Raw genomic sequence first — 22,323 nt, 5'->3', positions numbered from 1 at the left:
CTTTTGGACAATGCTCTCAGGGATGTGGTGTGATCCTTGGGGTGTCCTGTGCAGGTACAGGAGATGGACTCCATGATCCTTGTGGGTTCCTTCCAACTCAGCTTATTCTCTGATTCTGTGGTTTTGTAAATGGAAAGATGCACTTCCTTTGCCAAAAGCAAATGCTGATAGGCCAAATGTAGACCTGGATGGTTTTTGGGAAGCTTAGCTGACTTCTACTATCAGATTTGCTGTATGTGGATGATTTTCTCTGTGTCTCACCATCATCTAACACAGGCATGTCCATAACCACACATTAATTTATCTTCACTCACTCCTTTATGCTACTTCAATTTTCCTGGATATGCCATAAAGGAGAACAAAAAGGGAAAAGAAACAGAGTGAAAATGCTGTAAAAAGACAGAGATAAAAAGGGAAGGAAGGGAAGCAATTATAGAAGATGTGAAATACTGGAACCCATTTTCTCAATGACAAGTTGATTTGGTCCTATTTTTGTCAGGACAAAAGGCAACAGCAAAGGAAACATGACCTACTAAATTTGAAGTAGAACTCTGGCAATTGAATGTCAATGTGCAGTCAAAACAATAACAGTAAGCAAACATGGAGGGATGTCTCTGAGTTCATATTAAGTAAAAAAACCCTGGAGCTACACACATTTCATATGGCACTCTGTCTCCCTCTCATGGTGTGCCTTTCTTTCTCCTTCTAATCAGAGAAATCCAGAGACTGGCTGACATAAAGGAATCATGGTGTAATGTCCCTGGAAGGATCAGTAGGACCTGGGACCAGTGTAACACCATCTCAGCAGCCTAGCTTAACATACCGAGATGGTGCTCCAGGTTATGTTGGCTCCAGCAGCATCCTAACTGCATATAAGAGCTGCTGCTAGAAGTGCTCTGAGCAGCACCAGGAGCTGTTTGAATTGTGTGGAGCATGCTTCTTCTTCTTCCATGGACCCTGCAGGGCACTGAAGTCATATTCCCCCTATGCAGCTTCAATCCCATCTTCAGTTCCCCCATTCCTCAGGATGAGGATACTGTGATTTTGCACAGCTTTTCCACCCTTTTCAATTAAAGATAGCAAATGCAGCTTCAAACATTTTCATTCATACTGTTTTTTTCAATCCTTTCTTTCCCTATCTGTACTCTACTTTTTTCCTTTTCTTTTTTCCTCAGGTAAAGGCTGCTCTTTCATCTTCAGTGTCACAACAAGAATCCAAAGTAAAACCGCAGTCAGTGAGCAATGGATGTACAGTACACAGGGTCTGTAGGACAGAGCCTCACTTCTACATATACTTGTTCTGTTACAAGCTTTGCATCAAAGTTTTAAATGCAACCACATAGGTAAACCAGTGAATCTGCTAAGCTGAAGATATAAGGATCCTTTCTTACTCCTTTTATCTTAAGCATACAGACTTCCCACCTGAGTTATTATACACTTTCCCGGGAGTGGTCCTTCTTACAAAAATTCAGGAACAACTTCTACATATTTTGAAAAGGGCCCAGTGAAACTCTGAATTTTATGTTCTACATGTTAAGGGATAAAGGTGTTCAAGTCATTTATGGATTTTGAACATTGAACATTGTTTTTCCATTCTCAAATGAAAAAATGAGCCTAATGTATGCAAAGAGCAGCAACATTTTCCCACTAAATTCATATGAATATTTAACTGTAAGAGGTTAATTTTTGCCTTTTGCCTAATCTGGAAAAGCAATCAGTGCAGGGGGAAATCTACAAGGACTTGAGAGTCTTGAGCAGGGTCATCAGTGAATTCACTCTTCACTTATTCTCACAGGATACTCTTTCCACCAATCCCTTGAGAATTATCCCTTGAGATGCCACTCTTTGATTTTCCCTGGGTTTTATACCAGCTGATCTGGCTCAGCTTTGACAGTTCATCTTAATTCTAGTAAACAGAGTTTCTTTTGTTATGCTGGCCTCTGATTTAAGATACTGTTCCCTATCTGATATTAAGTTGCTAATGCCATGCCAGACTTGTGTCTCTTCTGTGTGCACCACTGTTTCTGAAGCTCCTTGAGTTCAAGTGCTAGACATCACTGTATTCCAGACACCTCTGTTAATATCTGTCCCTTTGCTGTTCTAGGCCTCTGCCTCTGTCAAACAAAGTTGCTAAATGAGCAAAACTGTTTTGTGATTTGTTCTAGTGTTCTAAACTTTTGATTCTGTAACTGAAGGGAGGAAACTGCCAAGGGTAATAGCTTGAAACTAATAAAGAAAATATTATTCTAAAAACATATTTGAAATTTTCCTCTGCACCCAGACAAAACATTCAATAATTATGATTTTATTTACAACTGAAGTGGAAAATGAGGGAACAATAATTTTTTTTCACTTGATCTCAACGCACTCTTCAAGATTAAAACAAACAAAACTCAAATTTTGTTGAAAATGTTGAATTGAAACATTTCAGTTTTACCCACCCTCCCCCTTACACATTTCTTTTATTCATTTTGGCTAAAGCAGTCTGCGAATCCAACCTGGATTTGCAAAAAGCTTGAGTAATTTTCAAGCTGCAATTCTAGTTATCGCATAACTATCCATTTGATAAATGCCTATGATTCAGGCTTTATGGAGAAAGCCTAATGCATGTTTATTCATGACAAATATCTTTCCTTGGGATCCTTGGCTGCTGGTGGTCAGTATGCTTCTTTGGGCCTTTACTATTCTGCCTTTACTGGCTACTTCTGCATAAAAGGAAAAAGGGAAGAATAAGCCTTTTAGTGAAATAGATGCTCTTGTTGCACTTCTTACAGCACATTCTCTTTTGTGTTGAAGACTGGATTCAGGGTTCCTTGCTGCTTCTGTTTCACAACCTATCAGTTTCTTTTATTTGTCTCAGCATTAAAAAAAAAAAAAAGTGTTTGGTGCCTTTTTAAAAGGATGAAAAGGAAACAAATCCTGGAGTACAATGGAAAAACAGTGTTAGGAAGACAGAAATACTCCGTTTAAATATTACGAGTTTAGGTATTTGATTAAAAACCATCAGCATCTACAAAAGCAGATAGTATTGGCGAGTGGAATGCAAAAGCAATGGCTTCTATCCATGGTGCCGGTGGGGAAGGTGGCATCTGCAGCTGGGAATTCACCCCTGGAAGGTGACAGAGAACCAGCTGCCTGCCATTCACATGCAAACAAGGCTGCTGTGTGCAGCGCTGGTGCAGGAAGGCTGTGGTGGCTGCAGGCAGTGCTGGGTGCTCTCCAGCAGGGATTTGGGAGCAGTCACAGTCTTGGCAGGGCTAAAGCCCACCTGAAGCAAAATGGGAGCTGAGAGACTGCAGTATCGTCCTTCTGTTAGGTGCAAGAGCACATCTTCTTCTTAAATATCCTAATGAGCAATTGTGTGTCACAGTGTACACAAGGATATAGGCAATATTTTGAATAGATTTGTTGAAAAACATCTGCAGGTCAAGCTAAAACAAGGAGATTTGCCTTGGTCTCTGGAGCACAGAAAGGTCTCTGCCATAACTAACCAATGGCCCTGATGGTTCCCAGTGGCTTTTCATAGTAAAAACTAGTGGATGTTATATAGATGGGCCAGTGGTGATTATCATGAGATTGGGCACAATCAAATCCTCATAATTGGGTAAGGAGGCTTACATGCTGGATTAAACATAAAAGCTTTTTAATTTGTTGATCTGCCTGTAATAATGACCTTAGAGAGATGTGTGGAGGTCTACAGAGTGGGTGGAATATCTTCTTGGTATCAGCCAGCATTCAAAAAGCTGCAGACAGATCTATTGCTGGAGTGTACAAGGCAGTTTGGGCATAGTAAATTAGGAGCTGAGCTGTCCCAGAATAATGTTCTTACAGAGCCATTCCCATTTAATAATTATAAGCTGGAAAGGAGGGCAGGAGGAGGAACTTACCCTACATTTTGCATCTAAAATTATTTCTCTGCCTTGTCAGGGTCAGGAGAGCACAAGATGAAACATACATAAAACACACTGATATAAGTTTGCATCTCTAAAGCCCAGCTTGTGAGGACTTACAAAATAAATATGGCCTTTTCAACCCATCTTGTGAGAGAATTAGTATAAAGCTTTCCAGAGTGACTGTCAAAACCAGAAGAGACTGATTAACTGACAAAAAGGTAGTAGAAAGCCATAACAGAACAAACTATGCAAGAACAAAATTATGCTGGGATGCAAATTGATATTTTAATATAATGGTTGGTCTTCTTTGAAACACTCATTTGTTATCTGCTGTTCTGTATATTTAAGAGCTTGCAAATCCTCTATGCTCATGTAATCAATACAGCATATCAATATGTTTTTTTTCTTGATCAACAAAATGTTCAATTTCCATGTTGAATCCTGGAAGCAGTGCTTTGGTATAGCTGCCAAACCTAAATCCAGAAGAATAAATAAAGCCCAGGAGGGGTAGTGGGCTCAGCTGCCAGTGCTGGTGCAGAAAGGCTGACACTGACAACTGTTTTGCTGCCTAATTTTCCCTATCAACAAATGGGAGCTACCTTAGCTCATCTAAGCCTCGGCATAATGCAGTGGTTACACAGGTTAATATTCATTACACATTCAAGGGATGTAGAGCACATAAAGCTCAGGTTTAGAAGCTTCTGGGAACTGTGTTTGTCTTTCTGTTGTGTGGCAGCAGCACAACACTCAGCAGCAGCAGAACTCCTGGAACAGGGCTGGGTTGCTAGGCAGTGTGTTCAAATACATATTAAGTCCTAATGATATATCAGCAACATATGTCTCTGCATGTTTAGAATGCATTTGCTTCAGCATGCACTTAAGTGCTTTGCTGAACTGAGGCTGTAAGTGCTAAATGGTGAATCTCAATGGGAAAATGCCACAGGAGAATGGTCTTCAAAGAATAAAATCAAATTGTTCTTGGGAATGATAAACAAGCATATATAAAATAAGCCACAAAAACAGTTGTTACAACACTGTGAGTGGAGTGCAGATAAAAGATAGGAAGTTATAAGCACTAATGCAGCTCTGCTAAATTCAGTGGATATGAATTTATTGTCAGGGAGGATTTGCTATGATCTGGGCCCCTTACCTTCCCACTGGTAAAAATGATTCAAGACTCAGAGGGCATCAGATACCTCACTGCTGAGAGCAGAAAGAGAAATCCATCCCTTTCTAAGCTGAGTAGAGAATGCAGAGCTGTTAGGAAAGGAATCCAAGAGTTTAACCAGGATGGTCAGGTATAACTAAGGGAAAGTCCAGGGAGATGAGCCTGGATGTATGTCTCATGGATAATTAAATATTGTAGAGAAGGTAAATCCCACTATCACTTCTATTTGAATTAAATGTTGCTCTGCTAAGCTGTGGGATAGAATGGGGGATGCAGAGCTATTGATCAGGACATAAAAAGGAGAGAAGTAAAAAGCAGCTCCAGATTAAATGTACAAGAAGCAGCAAAATCCTGATGCTGACATCACTGGCAAAGACCTGTAGAAATTGTCTACACCAAATCAGTCTTCCACATTTGTGAGAAGAAAGACCAAGTAATATTAAATTATAGATAGTACTTCATTCCTAATATGCATTTCAACCCACTCTTCCTCCCATATTTTTTTCTTCTTTTCATCAACACTGGAAACTCAAAGAGGAGTTGCTACTTCTGAAAATTAATCAGAATAGAAAGGAGATCTGATAGAAATACAAAAGTCTCTTAACCCTTACCACTCCCATCCAGTCCTAAGTTTACTCATTGTTCCAACGGGAAAATCAGTTGAAAAATTCAAATGAAGCGAAGTTTAAAAAGATTATGGAGATGACTGGTGTCTTTTCAGGAACCAAAAAAATAATCTCTAGAAAGTGAGGTTTTGACAGTGATTGAACCTGCAAGAAATTAAAAAGCTGAAAGGCTCATAGGAAAGTGTTAACTACATCCTAATTCTTGTTGAAGCAAGTAGTAGGAGAACAGATATCAGGCTTACAGGTTCTTGGATCTCAGGCCCTTGTGAGTATGAAATAGTCAGAGTGGATGGCACAGTTTCAGAACTGCATTGTAAAATCACGTGTCAGGAAGGAATGGAAGTCAGTGAAATTACTGAACTTGCTCCTGTGCTCTGAGTAGCAGTCATATTCTAAAATCAGGAAATTATTAGATATTGAAGAGCTTTTTCAAAGGATTTTGAAAGTTATCTAAAATTAATTTATAATCTTTTACTTCCTAGATAGCAGTGCATTAGAACTTATTTTTACAAGGCATTAACTTTACATTTTTGTGGACGGACACAAATTATGGACATTTTTCTAGTACTTCTTCAGAATGTATATTTTCCCCGGGGATTGGCAACAGTGTTTAGAAAATCTGTGATTTCTTCCAAGGTGGTTAGCAGAACTTGCTCTCAGATCCACTGATAAATTGCCCAACATTTATCCCACTAAGATATATGTATTTTAGTGCATCGTTCACTTTGACCCTATAAAGAAGAAGCTCTGAGTTGGAGGTGGCTGCTGGGGCAGGGTTCATTCTCTGTCCCACACTGGAAGGCATTGGCAGTGCATGTTTTTCTCTCTCAAATATCACCTTACATGCATCCTCAATTCAGTCTGCCTGCTTTCTGCCATTTAGAGGGCTTTCCGCAACCTTTGCTGGTATTTCTATTTCTATGGAAACAGTCTTTCTTACTTATTCTGTGGCAAATTTCAAGCTGTCTTTTCACATAGTTTTCTTTTTTTTTTTTTTTTTTTTTTTTAATTTAAGGTCTCCTTTCCTTTGCCTCTTCTCTTTGCTCTTTCTGTATTTGCCTACCTTCCTTTTCCCTCAAATTTATAAGCCTTTATATTCCCTACTCTTTGTGGTCTCTGAATAATCTGTGCTACAATTTTTCCTTCCACTCCTTTTTCTTTTCCATCTCTTTTTATTCCATTTTGTCTTCACTCTTTCTATTGTTTCATGGTACCCTCTTTTCTCTCAAATGTTTCAACTTTTTTCTCCCTATATCATTCATTTGAATATTTTTATTTTAACTTGTCCCTTTTCCAACACGTGTGTGCGTCTCTTTCTCAATTTCATCTTCAACATTTCTGTGAGGTCCCAGACATTCATTTCCCTCACTGCCAGTTTTTGCAAAGGGGGAAGACCTTTCTAAATTCAGTTGTGGGTTCAAATACAGTGAAGAATGTCCCACAGAGATCAGTAGAATGTCCCACAGAGATTAATTAGCATGGTTCATGAAGGGACAGAGGTGCCATGGGCTTCTTGGGGATATCTGTATAGATCCAGGAATTAGTCTAGCAGTGGGGGCTGATTCTCCATGCTGCAAAACTAAAATTTTACATTAACAAAACTCTAGGATCCTGTGTGTCATGGTGTCATCCTCTCCATTTTGCCATGCCTATTTGAAATATTCTTTTGGGATTCTAATGAGTTTCATTTGCTTTTCTCAAAATCTTTTCCAATTCCTCTCATGGCCTCTTTTATTGAGTTGACCAAAAGTAAATGTAGTATTCAATGTAAGGACATGTTGTAGAGCAGGTTGTATGAAATGGCATTTTATATAATTTTGTCTTTGCTATTCACCATCTCCTTTCCCATGCAGCCAAACATCTTATTTGCTACTTCTTCATGCAGAGCAGATGTCTTCATTGAATGATCTGTAATGATGCCTAGAACAATTTTCCTGAGAAATAACAGCTTATTTTGAATCCATCAGTATATGTCAGTATTTTAAACTGTTCCTTCCAGTGTTGGTTACCTTGCACTTGTCTAAAATAAATCTAATGTGTTATTGTGTTGCAAATGTCTCTAGTTTGATAGGTCTTGTCAGAATTTCTCCCCTTATTTCCACTGAAAGATTTTACTCCTCTAGGCAAAACTGCAGCTTGCTTTGATCATACTCTCCTCCTATTATTTAGTGTTGTTTAATATTTACACAATGGGATTAATTCATCACCTGGTCAACCCCTGATATATAAAGGCCTGTTTGGACATGGTGTGAGAAGTAAACCCATCTTTTCAGCCACCCTAGATAGGGAAGGAATGTCTGTAGCCACACAAAGAGAGTGCAGCTGCCTCAGGAAGTGTAATTAGAGGGCAATTCTCCCATTAATCTATTCTCTTAATTGAACTGCTCCTGCATTATCTTCATGAAATCCAGAGCAGCACTGCCCTGGAGCAGCTCAGCTCACCAGGAGCAGACCTCCCTCTGGGCTGAGAGTGTGAGGGAGCTGCAGGAACTGCACTGTGGGTTTCTCTTGAGGAGTACCCACACAGGCAATAGGACTGTACATTCTTAAATGATGGAGAATAAAAATTGCGCTATTTTGTAACAGAGAACGTTCCTGACACTGGGACTTTTTGCACAACAGTTATGGCAGAGGGGAAGACTTGATGTCCTATTATTGGTGACATTTAAAATTAAGCTGATCAAAACCTCAGCACATGCACTGTGGGAAACACTGCAAATATAGATAGGTAATGCAGTGGATATCAGAGACTTTCAATCTCTTATTATTACGAAATTATAGCTTTCATTGCTCAGCAATAAATGTTGCCCAGATTCATTACATGCAATTTAAATCTTTCAGTTTTGTTACACACTCAAGGAACAAACTAAATCCCAACAGGATATCACCATACTGTGCCCATGCCATACAGCTAAGGATGTATGACCAGCAAGCAGTCATGTTCATAATGAATAAGAAATGGAACCAAAGCCTGTTACTTTTGCTACACTGTCCTTACTGCCAGCTAGAATGACATATTCCACTATTACTTTAGACATTTTTACCAGTTAATCCACAGGAAAGAAAAAAAAAAAAGAACTCTTGGTTAACTATTAATTACAAATGAGCTTAGAATACTCTTTATCACTGGAAATATAGGGCAAAACCTTGCCCTGGGACATGCAGGCAAAAATCCTGCTCTCTTCAGAGTGACTTGCAAGTGTATATCCAAGGGCAGTGATTAGCCTATTATTATTTGCTCAAAGAAATAAGCCAGGTAATAATGAAGAAGGACATTCTCAGTGTTTCATCCATAACACTGCAACCTCGAGCCACATATATTTTCAGATTTAACCTGGAATCTTTTACAGCATGCAATTAGCCTGACAAAATACTGTTTCAAGTCTCATTCATTAAGAGATTCCTGAGGGTCTCGGTATTTTTTAAAAAAAAATCATTATTTCAGAGAGTACAAAGCAGCAACTTTTCAACTGATAGTAGATCCTGAAAAATGAGGAGGAAGGGAAGGAGGAAGGGAGGGAGGGAGGGAGGGAGGGAGGGAGGGAGGGAGGGAGGGAAGGAAGGAAGGAAGGAAGGAAGGAAGGAAGGAAGGAAGGAAGGAAGGAAGGAAGGAAGGAAGGAAGGAAGGAAGGAAGGAAGGAAGGCAAAACAAGCATGTGCACTGAGGATTATAAAGTTGAAAAGACATCTTTGTTTTTATTTGTGTGTGTGAAATGCATCCTTGAAGTCACACGTGAATTTATACCGAGAAACTGGATGGTTCTTATTCCTAGGATGATCTCTTGAGTTCACTTAGGAGAAGGAGCATCCCACATCCACTTGAAGACTTTGTAAGCCAGGCAATTTGTGGACTAGGCAACTTCCTAAGATGTTGAAATATTAATATAAAACAGGCCTTTAACTGTAAGTATTAAGACTTGAGAAATGCAAATGCTTTTAAAATGGTTTCTAATCTCTGAATAAACAAGCTTAACTCTTGGAATCTGGAACTGTATTTTCAGAAGTCAGATGTCTTAAAGCATTTCTGAGGAAGACCTGAGCACTGGTCATTTGGAAAATTGGGCCCTTTGAAGCATCTGAAGTTGGACACACATTATGATTCTGCATGTTGAAAATTTACTCTTGCATTCCTGGTACTTGCTTGAAGTTTTCACTGCTAAGAATACTAAAGACAGTGCAAACATTTTAATTTTCAGCAACATTCCTTCTAGTACAAGTGCTTATAATGTATTTGCAAAAGATCCATTGGATATTTATAGTATCATAGATTATTATATTAATGCCACCATTAATATTATTATTAATAATAGCGATCTCTATTTATTTGTTTGGAATGACTTTTTTAATGTTCTGTCCAGGTCTGCTGAACAAGAAAGCAAGCAGGCTCTGCCATGCTTTAACATTAGGTGCAGCATTCCTGGCCTGAGCTATAAAACTCCTCTTGTCTTCCAGGAATAAGGAGACTATTTCCACAGCACACAAAAATATCTCTGGCAACAATAGTAGCAGTCATTCCTTTTCTCATCTGCAAGACAAAATGTTCTTCTGTAAAATACTGGGTAATGGTAACTCATCTTTTGACCTTCATCAGGGAAACTCTCATTGCAGAGTCTTGATCTTGGGTTTGCATGCTCTATTTCCTTTGAGAATGCCTAGGTGGTTACTGGAAGCTATCACCCCACTGACTGCTTTTGAGCACAAGACAGCTGCACTTCTGCTAATAGCTCTGCCCTGATGCAGTTCCCTCACATATGGTTTTTCCTATGCAGAATTATTGTCAGCAAGAAATCTGGACTCATTCTCTCTGGCAGATTGTATTTGCCTGTTCAGTTTTCATTGTTATCTTTCAATCTGAATTATTTTTTACCTGTTATCTTATGTTCGGTTGTGTTCAAAAGATTCTAATAGCAGTTGCAGGAAAGCCACAATGGAATACTAGATAATCACTAATTACATTTTATGAAACACGTCTAAATTACTACAAAATATTTCTCCACTGTGCAACCTACTAAGATTCTAGTTCTGTGAGGATTTACTTATGTGCTAATTTATGCCTGGTGGTTTGAAGTTTCTCAGAAAAAAAAAAATATATATCAATCAAGCCTATCTTAAGTATTTCTAGAAGGGCACTGAGAAACAGAGGAACTTCAAATCATTATTATTCATCTTTTTTTCCCTTCTTTAACATTAAAAGACCTGATACCTTAGGGATCAGTTAAGTACTTGCTTAACTCCAGTTAAGCTGCTGTCAGACCTGTCTTTAGCATATGAAGTAAAGAAGATACAGACAGCTGTGGTGTCAGTATCAAGTGATGATACAGAGCAGCACAATAAAAATAAAAATGTATCCTATAGACTACAGAAAAAAGCAGTATTTTCCTAATTATCTCTGAAGTCTGAGCTTGACAAGAAAATATACCACATAGGTCTTTGCTGAATGTAGAAAAAGACAGCACTCACACGAAAAGAACAGTGGAAACCTCCTGCAGCATCTTCCCATCCTTCTGTCGTCAGATATGAATGTTATCTTGTTATAGATCTCCAGGTCATACCTCATTTATTGAAAAGCTGATGACAGGCTCTGCACAGTAAAAGCCATTTGCAGAATGTGTAAGTCTTAATAAACCTTTAAACCTCGGGGAAGATGCTAAATCTTCAGGACTTCACTGTACTTGACTTCTGCAAGAATCTGTTATGTCTGGAAAGCCCCAACCCCAGCTTAACCAGCTCTGGGTTTTACCTGTGAAACCCCATTGCTTAGACTGAGATGTATTGACTGGACACAAAAATCAAAGAATAACATGCCCATTATCAGCTTTTCAGCAAATACTAATTTTCTTCTAGCAAATACTAATTTTCTTCTCTTTTTGCAGTAGCACTTTGGAGAAGTCACTGACTGTCCTTCCTACTTCTGACTTCTGATGTTCTTTTTTTGGTCAACTTAACCCCCACCTCTTTTTGTGAGTTTTTCAAGGCAGACCTATCACATACACAGGTCAAAAAGAAAGATGAAATTTGATGCATAGGCATCATATGGAAAATCTTCTGTAGGCACTAGAATTGTGCAACACTTCAAACACTGTGTACCCTAAATAATCCTATCCTGATTTCTGGCTGGAGGTGTTTCTCAGACATCAGGCAGAGCATGAGTACAGTAAGGGATTCCAAATCTAAAGAGTATTTTGAATCTTAAAACCCTTTAACTGTCTGAAGCTATTTTATCTCCTCACAACAACCTCTTGACTGTTGCAATTTCTTGATTTCTTCCCAAGTTTAGTGAACTAAGAGATAAAGCAAAGGAAAGTTTTCCCTCAGGCTGCTGCTGGGGTTATATTTTCACACCTCCCATTCCTGATGAAGTGCTCATGAAAATTATCACGAGCCACTGCAGTTTATAGCTTGATTTTGCTCTGCCATAAAATGTCATGCTTTAGGCTGTGCCTATAAATGGCAGGAGAAACTCAGCTGTCCACTGTGCCAATCCCAACCAGAAACTTTGGCAGCCCCTCCAGTGTTCCTGACAAACACAGAGTTTCTCATCATTTTGTTTTCTGGAAAAAAGCTGGAAAAGATAATGTCAGTTTACCCTGAAGACTCCAAGAACCTAAATTGACTCAAAAGGTGCAAAAAGCAAATCAGGCTTTATAAGGTAACCATGTCATTTTAGTGTGTATTTTTTTGATTTGCAGGACTGGCAGCTGGGGTTAGACACAGTTTGCATATGAGATTCAGACTGACTAATTTCACAGACCCAGGAGAAGCCACTGTTTCTGGGTTTTGGCTGATAGGTACCTGGCAGGACTCTGCACAGAGTCACTGTTTTGTTCAGGCAGGTGAGCATCCCTAACTAAAACTTGCTGTTTTCCTGGGGCTGAGCTCACACAGCTACCAACTGGTTTGCAGTGCCAGCAGTCGTGAACACAGCACTGATGGGTTTTTTTACCAGTGATAGCAAAGCGCTTTGGCTCAGATTCCTGCTGTCCCAGTGGGGTGGTTATAAAGCACTTTCAGGCTTTGTTTCTGGTTCAGACAGCCCCTGGCATGATGTGAGCAACCTCCAGGGCAGGATGAGCTGCTGTGCTCCCCCTCCTCACATGCACGCTGGAGTGTGAGAGGCAGGCAGGGTAATGAGTTACATGGCATTAGCTGTATCTGTGGGAAAAGTCAGCCGCTTTTCCAGGGGGACTTTCCCAGGGTTTTCTTCCTTTTAAATGCAAGCATTAATGCAAAAAAGGAGCTGGTGGGGAGAGCAAAACTAGACATCAATGCACTCTGCTGAATATAAGACAGGGGAACTGTGAAGAATACCTTTAAACCTGTAAGATTAAGACCCTTAGAATAAGTGTAATTTCATGGTGGAAAACCTATTTTATTTTACCTTCTACCGAGAGGAGTAAAACTGCCTTGCACAGTTTTCATTGCACAGTTAGGGTCTGGTAGCCTTTATACACTGCACAGCGTGTGGGGTAGGAGAGGAAAAGGTGCTTTCTTTTTTCTGAGGTTTCGGAAAATAATTTTGGAACAAATTAACAAGAATGAGACTTCATGACATCAATCACAAATCTCAAAAAAAGATTTTTTTCAAAAAAAGTGTGCCAGCAGAAAGCTAGCTATCTAAAAGGCTAGAAGAGGTCACAGAGACATATAACTTATATAGATTTGCAGATGAAATACGTAATGTATCTTGTCCACAGAATTAGTAGATATTATGAAACAGTTTTGAGATGCCTTTTTTGGCAACTTAATTTTTAAACCTTAGGGATAATGTGAGTGCTCTTTAATGACTATAAGGACTTGTTGAAAGGTTGGCTTGTCAAGGAAATGTGACTGAAATCTGTGTCCATCAGTCTCTTTTCATGCTCTTTGCTCACTCACCCTCTTGACCAAACTGGCTGATCCTACCAGAATCAGCAAAAGGGCAAAGTATCTTGGAGTTACAAAGGTCTGACAAGTTTCACAAGAATTGACAGCCCAGAAAATAAGGAAGCCCCAAATTAATACTGTCATTGAGGCAAAAGCTTCAGCACAAACACAAGAGTCATCAGCGTGGGCTGAACTAACAATAGTAGGTGAAGAATGTAAAGTTATAGACCTGAAGGCCAGTCCCATGGGAGGGAGTAGGGGGTGGGCAGAGGAGTAGCAGAGGTAATTGTGGTAGGGGCAGGCAGAAAGATAAACAGATGTAGCATGTAAGTAAGTAGAAACCCAGTCATTATTAGTTTTTCTGTTAGCATAACTGGTTTTTTTTAAACACAAATTAGAATTCCAAGTAGTCACAAACATCCAGGAGCTGCGGAATAAAGTTAGACACCAGGTGTCACAAGGCTTGCTGCACTAGATCTGCTAATATTGCAGCACTAGAGCTCGTTCTTACCTTTCCACAGGGTCAGCCAAATGCTGAGTAGTAATATTGACCTTGTTAAAAGCACTTTACAGAAGCAGTCTCTACGCTTGGTGTAAGGACCTCATTAAAGAAAACATAGCCTACTAATATGAGGGTACATTGGTTCATGAGATTTGTCAGCAGAAACAGGCAAACTATTTGTAGTTCTGCGATGCAAACACAATTTATCTTTTGGAGGTCAGGGAAAGGACAAACTAAATCAGCAGTGATTTGTAAGAAGCATCTCATAACCACCCAAAATTGAGTTCCTAGCATCCAAATATTTAGGGCAAAAGGTTTTTGAATAAGAATTATGCATTGTTTTCTTTTCTAACATGGATCTCACTTCTGGATGACTTGTGATGCCTAAAGATCTTTAGTTTTTTCATATATTTTTAGCTTTGTAGATTTTTAATATATAGTTTTATAGTTTCTAGCACCTTCTCACCCTTTTTCACACTTTAGAACAATAGCTAACACTTTCTTACACATTATGTCACACCCTTGAAATTCTATTTAGTCTTATTTTCAAGAACACAATTTCTGACAAGAACACCTTGTTTTGCACAAGAGTTTGAGAGACAATACAAGATACAGGGCAAAGAACCCCTTGGAGACATCCCAAGGCCCAAAGGTGTGTCACCCAGGCAACTGCTTTCCTATTGGATGCACCTGCTAGACAGATTAATTAATTAACCTTATAAAAATTGTAGAAATCCTATACTGCACACTTGCATAGCTATTTTTGTGCACCTGAAAGCTTTCATTAAAAGACTGCTCTTTATATTACCTCTTTAATGTAGTTTGGAAAGTTTCTCTTTTGATACCAGGCAACAGTTGCTGCTTTGATTGCAAATTAATATGTTGATACAAAATCCCACAAAGGACATGTTTTTCGCCATCTACCAATCTCACATACCTACCAAATATTTCTGAGCAGCCTCAGAAGAGACCCAGCTGCTTATAATTCAGGGAGGATCTCAGACACAATCCTTGTTTTTTAGAGTCTGGATAGAAGTGATTTTTTCCCCAGTGTTTAGTGATTAGTTTAGTGATTTTCCCCCCGCCCCCCCCCCCCCAGCACAGCGGAATGGTAAAAATGGCGGCACAGGCACCTGAGGGGAACTGGGCCCAGGTGAGCGGCAGTGCGACCCGGCTCGGACATCCTACCTTCCAGGGGCTTTGTTTGTCACTGGTTTTCATCGTTTTGGGCTGGGCTGGGAGACATCACCTGCAGGAGTCCCTCAGCATCTTGTCTTAACTCCCGACAGCCGTGCGGTTGGTGTGTGGGAGCAGCCGCCATCTTGTCCGTGTCTGAGGGGCAGGCGGATGGGGCCTGTGGGCAGCGTCTGCCGCCTCGGTTTTGTTCCTGGTGGGGAACACTTTCTGTGGGTGAAACATTCGCCTTTTGTACACTTTTGTTATTAATATTGTGGTTGTTATTGGGTGTTTCTTCCTGCATTGCTTTTTGATTTCAGTAAGTTATTATCTCAACTCATAGTGCTCCTTTTGTCCCTCCCGTACCAGAAGGGGTAGGCGTAACTGAGTGGCTTTTTTTCAAATTTAATTTCCTGCTGGTGTTAAGCCACCACACATGCACACACACAAACTTCTCAGTGTGTCTGTTTTCAGTACTGCTTTCTGTGCTTTGTCTTCACACAACCTGGCTTGTACTTTTTTTTGATGTACCATAATCCTAACCTGTCTACCCTCATCCTGCTTATGTCTGCCTGGTACTGATAATCACGACTATATCTAAAAGCAGGGATGCCCTCTGTATTGAAGCAGAAGTGTAGCTGATTTAGTTATTCTTTTCCCCATCCTTTTTTGCTACTATTTATTATTGAATTGACCATCTTCCAGGCATTATTTCTCCCTCAGCTCCCTGAGCTGTGCCAATAGCCCACACTGCCTTCAGCCACAATTCAGGCTAAACTAGCTGATTTTGTACTGAAGCAGGCTGTAAACACTCATAGAACCTTATAATGAAGGCTGGCTACAAAGACAGGCAGAGGCCCATAATGGATAGCTGGTAGACAGGAAAATCTTAATCCACTACAAACTATTTCCAAGGGGATTGTATGTCTATATCATTGTATATATATTATAGATAATCACAAAGACCAAGGCCAGAACTACAAAGTATTTTAAAGGGAATCAAAGCTCCAATCTACCTCTTAAATCACAACCTGTGTGGCTTCCTTAAAGACACACAGGGAATCTGTGATGGAGTAGAAAATTGAATTAAGCTTCCCAGGTAGCAAATCTAAATTGCATTTTTTTCCAAAGTTGGAAATCAAGTTAGAAAAACAATTTGCAACTAAGCACTGCGCAGCGGTGGAATTGGAAAGAAAAGTTTCAGTTTATTTAAAGTACAGCAACTTCTGTGAATTGCAGGTGTTAGAGATTAACACTTTAATGGGAGCCACACGCATTGCATCCTTGATGTCTGACTCCAAACTCAGGTTAAGAGATAAAATTGTTTTGACATCTAAAGGAGGACATGATGTTCTTTCTGAATATAGATCAAGCTGTCTATGACATGTAAATGAAACTCTACTGAGTTTGTTTTTTTTTTTTAAAGAAATGTGATCAAAAAGAAAAGGTAGAGAATTTTTCATGCTTGTGTGCTATCCTGGGAGTCCAGTGCTAATTACAGAGTCTCTTTGGACAGTGGCAATGTTTTATTCTTGTTTTGCTGAAACACTTATCATGTAGGGTACTTAGGTAAGGGTGTTTTTAGAACAGCATGTAAGTAATACTTAGATCACAATGCTTTTCCTTGGTGCTGACTGTAATTTCCATCCATTGATTCTGCCAGCCTTGTCTGGTCTAGTTTTTGGAAGATGTTTACAGATATATTCATATACCTTACCATTAGTGTACACTGTTTTTCCCCTTGTCTGCTGAAATGTGTGCCACAGACCTCCTGTATGTCTAATGAAATATTTCTAAACTGGTGTCACACTGCTTCTATGAATTTCAATTATTCTGTTTTTCTTTTCAGTCTGTTCTTTCATCTAAAGAAAAATCACTGTACTCTGAAGTTTTGTGTTGGAGACAACTATCCTAAACTCTACAAGGAAGCAGAAGACGATGTGTCATGCGAATGGACCCAGACCCCACTTTCCTTCAACAAACAGGACATTCCCTAAATGGCACTGCCACTTGGCAGAATCACAGAATCAAATAACAGAATTGTTAGGTTGGAAAACACCTCTGCAATCATTGAGTCCAATTAGTACCTGATCACTGCCTATCAAATCAGGGTACCTTCCAGGTAATCCAGCAAATTAAGCGTCCTTTCTTCTGAGTCTTGCTGCTGTGATTGTTCTAGGAGTAGCTCCATTGAATTGCTGGAGCTCTATGTTTTCTGTGGCTTTCTTTTCTTTTTGCCTTCTGTCCCACTTACAATGGAGCTACAAAAGCTCCCACAGGATATTCCAGATGTTCTGAAACATAAATGCAGGGGGATGTACAACATTCAACATTTAACAAAGATCTGTTTTGCCTTCTAATTTCTGTTTAAAGAAGCAACAAACCCTTAAAACAAGGCTGCCATTCTGATTATTCTCTGCTTTCCCTCAGGCACATGCTGTGTGGGTGGGAAAAATTACACTTCACAGTCTGATGCTGGCTACTTTCTTTCTCTCTCTTGGCCTGCCCTAAAACTTAGGGTTTTACCAGACCAAGGTGATAAATCAGGTGGAATGATCCTGCCTAGGATCTAGCTTTATCCTAGAAATCTAGATTGGGTGACAAGGAGAGAGATAGAGTTTGTGGAGAAAGCACCAGTGATCATGGAGATTTCAATAACAGTCTCCTTATTCTGTGTGGGAGAACTGTCTTCCAGAACTGATATAATGTGCCATTGTGCACCCCTCACTCCCTGCCAGCACATGTAAACCATGTCACCATGGCATAAAACACTTACCATTCCAAGAATCTAAAAACCCTGGCAAACACAGAGATTATGATTTACTCTGTCTTCTCTTTGTTCCTTTGACAACCTGGTAAGTCATAGCTATGCTCATGGCATTCAGGGCAGTCTGACCCACTCATGCTAAATCAGTGGAAGAAATCTTCCCCCAGGTAACAAGTGACAGGATGTGAAAATGGCCTAGTGGTGCACCAGGGGAGGTTTAGTTGGATATGAGGAAAAATTCCTTCACTGACTTTTGACTTCATGATCTTGGAGGCCTTTTCCAACCTTAACACTTCTATGATATAGTGAAGAGCAAAAGTACTCAAGGCCTCAGTCCGTCCGTGAAATGGAGAGCTCTGCTAACATTCCCAACAACTTCATAACATGCAAGATCATTCCTAAGGTAAGGAATATTTGTTACTAGGCATGGCTGTAGATGCATCTGGGATCAGAAAACGTTTAATTACTATTGGCAGGTTTGAGCCACTGCTTTGGACTTTCAGAGCAGGAGAAGGTATGCACCAGGTTTGTATCCTATGCTCTCCTCTTCAGATGAAGAGGGCATAGACTGTCTAAGATACCTGTGATTTATTTAACATTCTGCTGCTGTTACACATATCCTCTACTTTTACCTTCTGCATCTGCAAACAGATGCATCTCCAAGTCTGGGAGGTGAACACCATTATGTAAATGACCAAGGATAACTTCTGTGAATCTGTGTCACATTTAAAGGAGACAGACTCCACAAATGTTCAGCTAGGGAAGGTCAGCAGACATCACCAGTCCTAAATCCTCTTTAAATGTCTTGCAGTTGAATTTGGGGACCAAAATAATTTGAGGTTTCCTTTTATTTGCTTTTCTGGAATTTAGATTTCATAAGCATAATTTTTTTTTCCACTTGTTTGAAAGCTAGCTAAGATGACAAGAAACCAGTGTGAGGCTTATAAAATCTTGAAACCGGGCAGCACACTATTCAGCTTTAATGTCACTTTTTTGACTGGGGAAAAGGCAGCTTTTATGTAAAAAAATCCCAAACCAAACCAGAACCAAAACCAAAGCAAAAAAAACCAAACAAAAAAAAATTCAAACAAAACAAACCAAAACCCCCAACACCACCTAAAACCCCTAAACAACCCCCCCAAAAAAAACCCCAAAAAACCCCAAACCAAAAAAACCCAACAACAAAACCCAGATACCAGGAGAAGTGTCTCTGATAGGAGAATAAGAAGCAGGGACCCTCAGGACAGCCATCATCTCTGAAGAATTTTGTTCTTGTTCCTGCTTAGCTCCAGCAAAATCAATTTAAGGATTTTGTCCCAATTCCAATTAGTCCGTCATAGATCAGTATATCTAGAAAGTCCTAAAAAGATCTGAGCAGTTATTTCAGGAGACTGAGCAGCCCCTATTACTGTTCAGTTAAATGTCAGCTGAACCTACCTGGCACTTCGCAAGAATTGCTTCCCTGAAAAAGATAAAGGCTGACTCTGACAGAGAAGTAGAGGGGGAGAATGGAGAGATACAAGCAGCTGAATCTCTTAAATGTTCCTGAACATCATTAAAAATAAGGGTGACCAAGGAATGTAAATGTAAGAGACACCTAGGTCAAAACTTCAAGTGTTATTTTGGTGCAGCATGTCTAGTGACATTATTTGGATATAGTCTGAAACAGAAGAATTTAAAAAGCATTTACAACATCCCAAAGGTATTTTGACATCTGTTCATATGGACAGTTTAGTTTTGCACTAAGGGGATAAGGGCAGAATAATTTCTGCTTGAACTTTACTCACTGGAAAAGTAAAATCATTGCTTTTGCCAATGAGAAATAATAATTTTGAGCAAGTTCTGGCCAAGTTCATACCAAAGGTGCTGAACTCTTCTCTTTGAAGAGGTAGCATGTAGCAGAGATCATTTTGTACTGCATGCTGGTATTTCCTCCAAATTAACTTAAACTGGCATTCTGCCTCAAAAGCTGAAAAATATTAAACCCAACGTTCTGTTTGTTTGTTCTCCATTCAGAATGTCTACAACTACCCCTTTTGTGACTTTTCTGTTGCTGCTGGCTTTCCACTCTGGTTGCTTAGATGACCTTTCTCACTATTCTCAAAATCTCTGCTTGCCCCCAAGTGACTCCTGCACTGTGACTCATGGGCCCCTTTCATCAGGAGACAAACTAATGGTCTCCTTCGACACATGCTGGACGTGTTCTGCACAGCTCCAGGGTGTCTGCTGCTGCTAATGAGATTTTTCTGGAGGGCTGTGAAACATCATTAAGGAATGGTTTCTGAAAGCCCAATATTAGTTTTTCTGTGTTTAACCAGGGGTGCCTCCTCACTGCTCAATGCTAATTATGGCAGAATGGTTGCTTTGGTAGTAGCATAGTCAAAGATCAGCTCACTGGTGTCAATACACAGGTTCATCTTCTAGACTGAGTGTTTTTGCACTTTTGGAGTGATTAAAAAAGGAGCAATACATGCAGGCTTATAGCAAAGTGAGTTGTGGAGCCGAGTGCTAAGTGAAAGACTTGTCACAAGCTAATGGTATAACCAGGCTGTGCATAAAGTGAACTCCTACCTCAGTTCCATATCCAGTCCAGTGAAGAGATCAGAGAGAATTACCAGAAATACTTACTTTGAGAGAAATCCCTGTACTTGAAGACAAACAGGATGGTGGAGTGCCTTGAGGAATATGAAAACTGTCCTTGGGAGAGACCCCTGTTGGCTACTGATAGGGGGGATTAATAAGGGAATGAGAATCATGGGGAAGAGGGCAATGGGATAGGAACTGTGGTTAGTGCTATAAGAACTATGGGGCAGATAAAATGTAAGAATTTAGGGAAGAGAAGGGAAAAGCTCCCTGAGATGCTGTTTGGTAGTACTGTCAGAAAGGATTGAGGAAGATTGTGGATAAATACTTGACCAAAGGAAAAGGTACATGTAGTGCAGGGAGACAGAATAATGCATAATTAAACATTCTTCAGTTGGTCTAGACAACATCCTTTACTCACAGCCCAGAGCTGACAAAGGCCTTGGTTTTCTCTACTTGCTACTTTGGAAGACAGCATGACAACCCTTAATCCAGGGAATTTGGAATACTGAAATACAGGGTATAAACACCACTGGGGTAGCTGAAAAACTGAAGGAAGTCAGTGGATTACTGTGTCCAAGATTTCCTTTTATGTAGAAAGGAGAGAGGCTGAAAGGCATCACTGATGGGGAATACTTCATAGATTTTGCAAGAGCAGGAGAAAAGGTGACCCTGATGGGGACACTGTGCCTTTAAAAGGACCTTGGCAGGAAAAAAGTGCGTTGGAGTCTAATAGGAGGCTTAGTTTCTGACATGCTGATCTATTGAGCTTCAAAAACAGGTATGCAGGTCACAGAGCTTTCCTGGAACAGTGGCAGAACTGTCCAAAGGCTTGGTGCCAAGAGATTTCTGAATATCACATCTGAAACAAAGCAGAGATGTGTCCTTCTTTGTGAAGTGTTGCAGGTGAAATCACTACAGAGCTAAAACACAGATAGTACAGGAAAACTACAAGAAGTTTGAACTCTGCTCTGCTTTACATAAAGTGGTGGACAAAACCTTATAAAATTTACCTGTTTGCTGTATTTTTGACATTCTGTCCTCAAACATTTTCTGCTTCTAAAATGTTAGCTGAAGACATGGCTAATTATGAAACTGTAACAAAGATCTATTTTCTCATATTAAAAATAAAATGAATAGTTGTATGTTTTAGCTAAAAAATACAACAAACAGGTGAAAGATTTCAAGAGGATCCAGGGTCAGAGAGCTATTTTTACAGTTTCTGGAAATTAATGATGTTCCTGTTAAGATACCAATTTGTAATTATCTAATAGCAGGGTTAAGTGTATGAACAATCATAGTGGCAATGGTAGGAGTGCAGAATAGTTGCATGTGAGGATGTCTTTGGGGTAAAGAGAAGCTCAGAGCACAGGTTAGAGTTGAAGGATCCCAAATGGCCCATCATTATTGGTCTTGAGACTGTTTTCTCTCCTCTTGTAAAGCCCAAGTATCCTGTAAGGGTTTTAAACTCTGGTGAGCAGCACTGCTGACAGAAAGGTTATATTCACATTAGCCGAAGGAGGAATAAGTCTCTTCTTTGGGATTTACATCTGCACATAAAACAAATTTCCATCAAAATTGAAACACTTTCCATCACTTAGAGATTTCTTTTCTTGCTCACATTAAATATTTTCTTGTCTGCTTGCTGTGTCCTCTGTGTTTCTGGCCTGAATTTCTCAGGGCACTTATATTTACCTACATTTAATTCTTGCCTTAGGGTATGGTTTTGGCAAACTGTCAGTTGG

General features: G+C 39.7%; 1 protein-coding gene across 1 annotated transcript in view; it reads right to left on the bottom strand.

The window, feature by feature from the left end:
- LARGE1 (LARGE xylosyl- and glucuronyltransferase 1) overlaps positions 1–15,383 on the bottom strand; it is a 347,716-nt gene extending 332,333 nt beyond the window's left edge. Inside the window, exon 1 of the mRNA XM_085048913.1 lies at positions 15,241–15,383. The gene's annotated coding sequence lies outside the window, so the exon portion shown is untranslated. The remainder of the gene's footprint in view (positions 1–15,240) is intronic.
- Positions 15,384–22,323: the final 6,940 nt, after the last annotated feature.

This window comes from Lichenostomus cassidix, chromosome 1Aa (assembly GCF_008360975.1).
Source record: "Lichenostomus cassidix isolate B80296 chromosome 1Aa, HeHo_3.0, whole genome shotgun sequence".
Taxonomy (NCBI): Eukaryota; Metazoa; Chordata; class Aves; order Passeriformes; family Meliphagidae; genus Lichenostomus; species Lichenostomus cassidix.
Note: the sequence above shows the minus strand (reverse complement) of the source record. Positions and strands in the feature narration are given on the sequence as shown.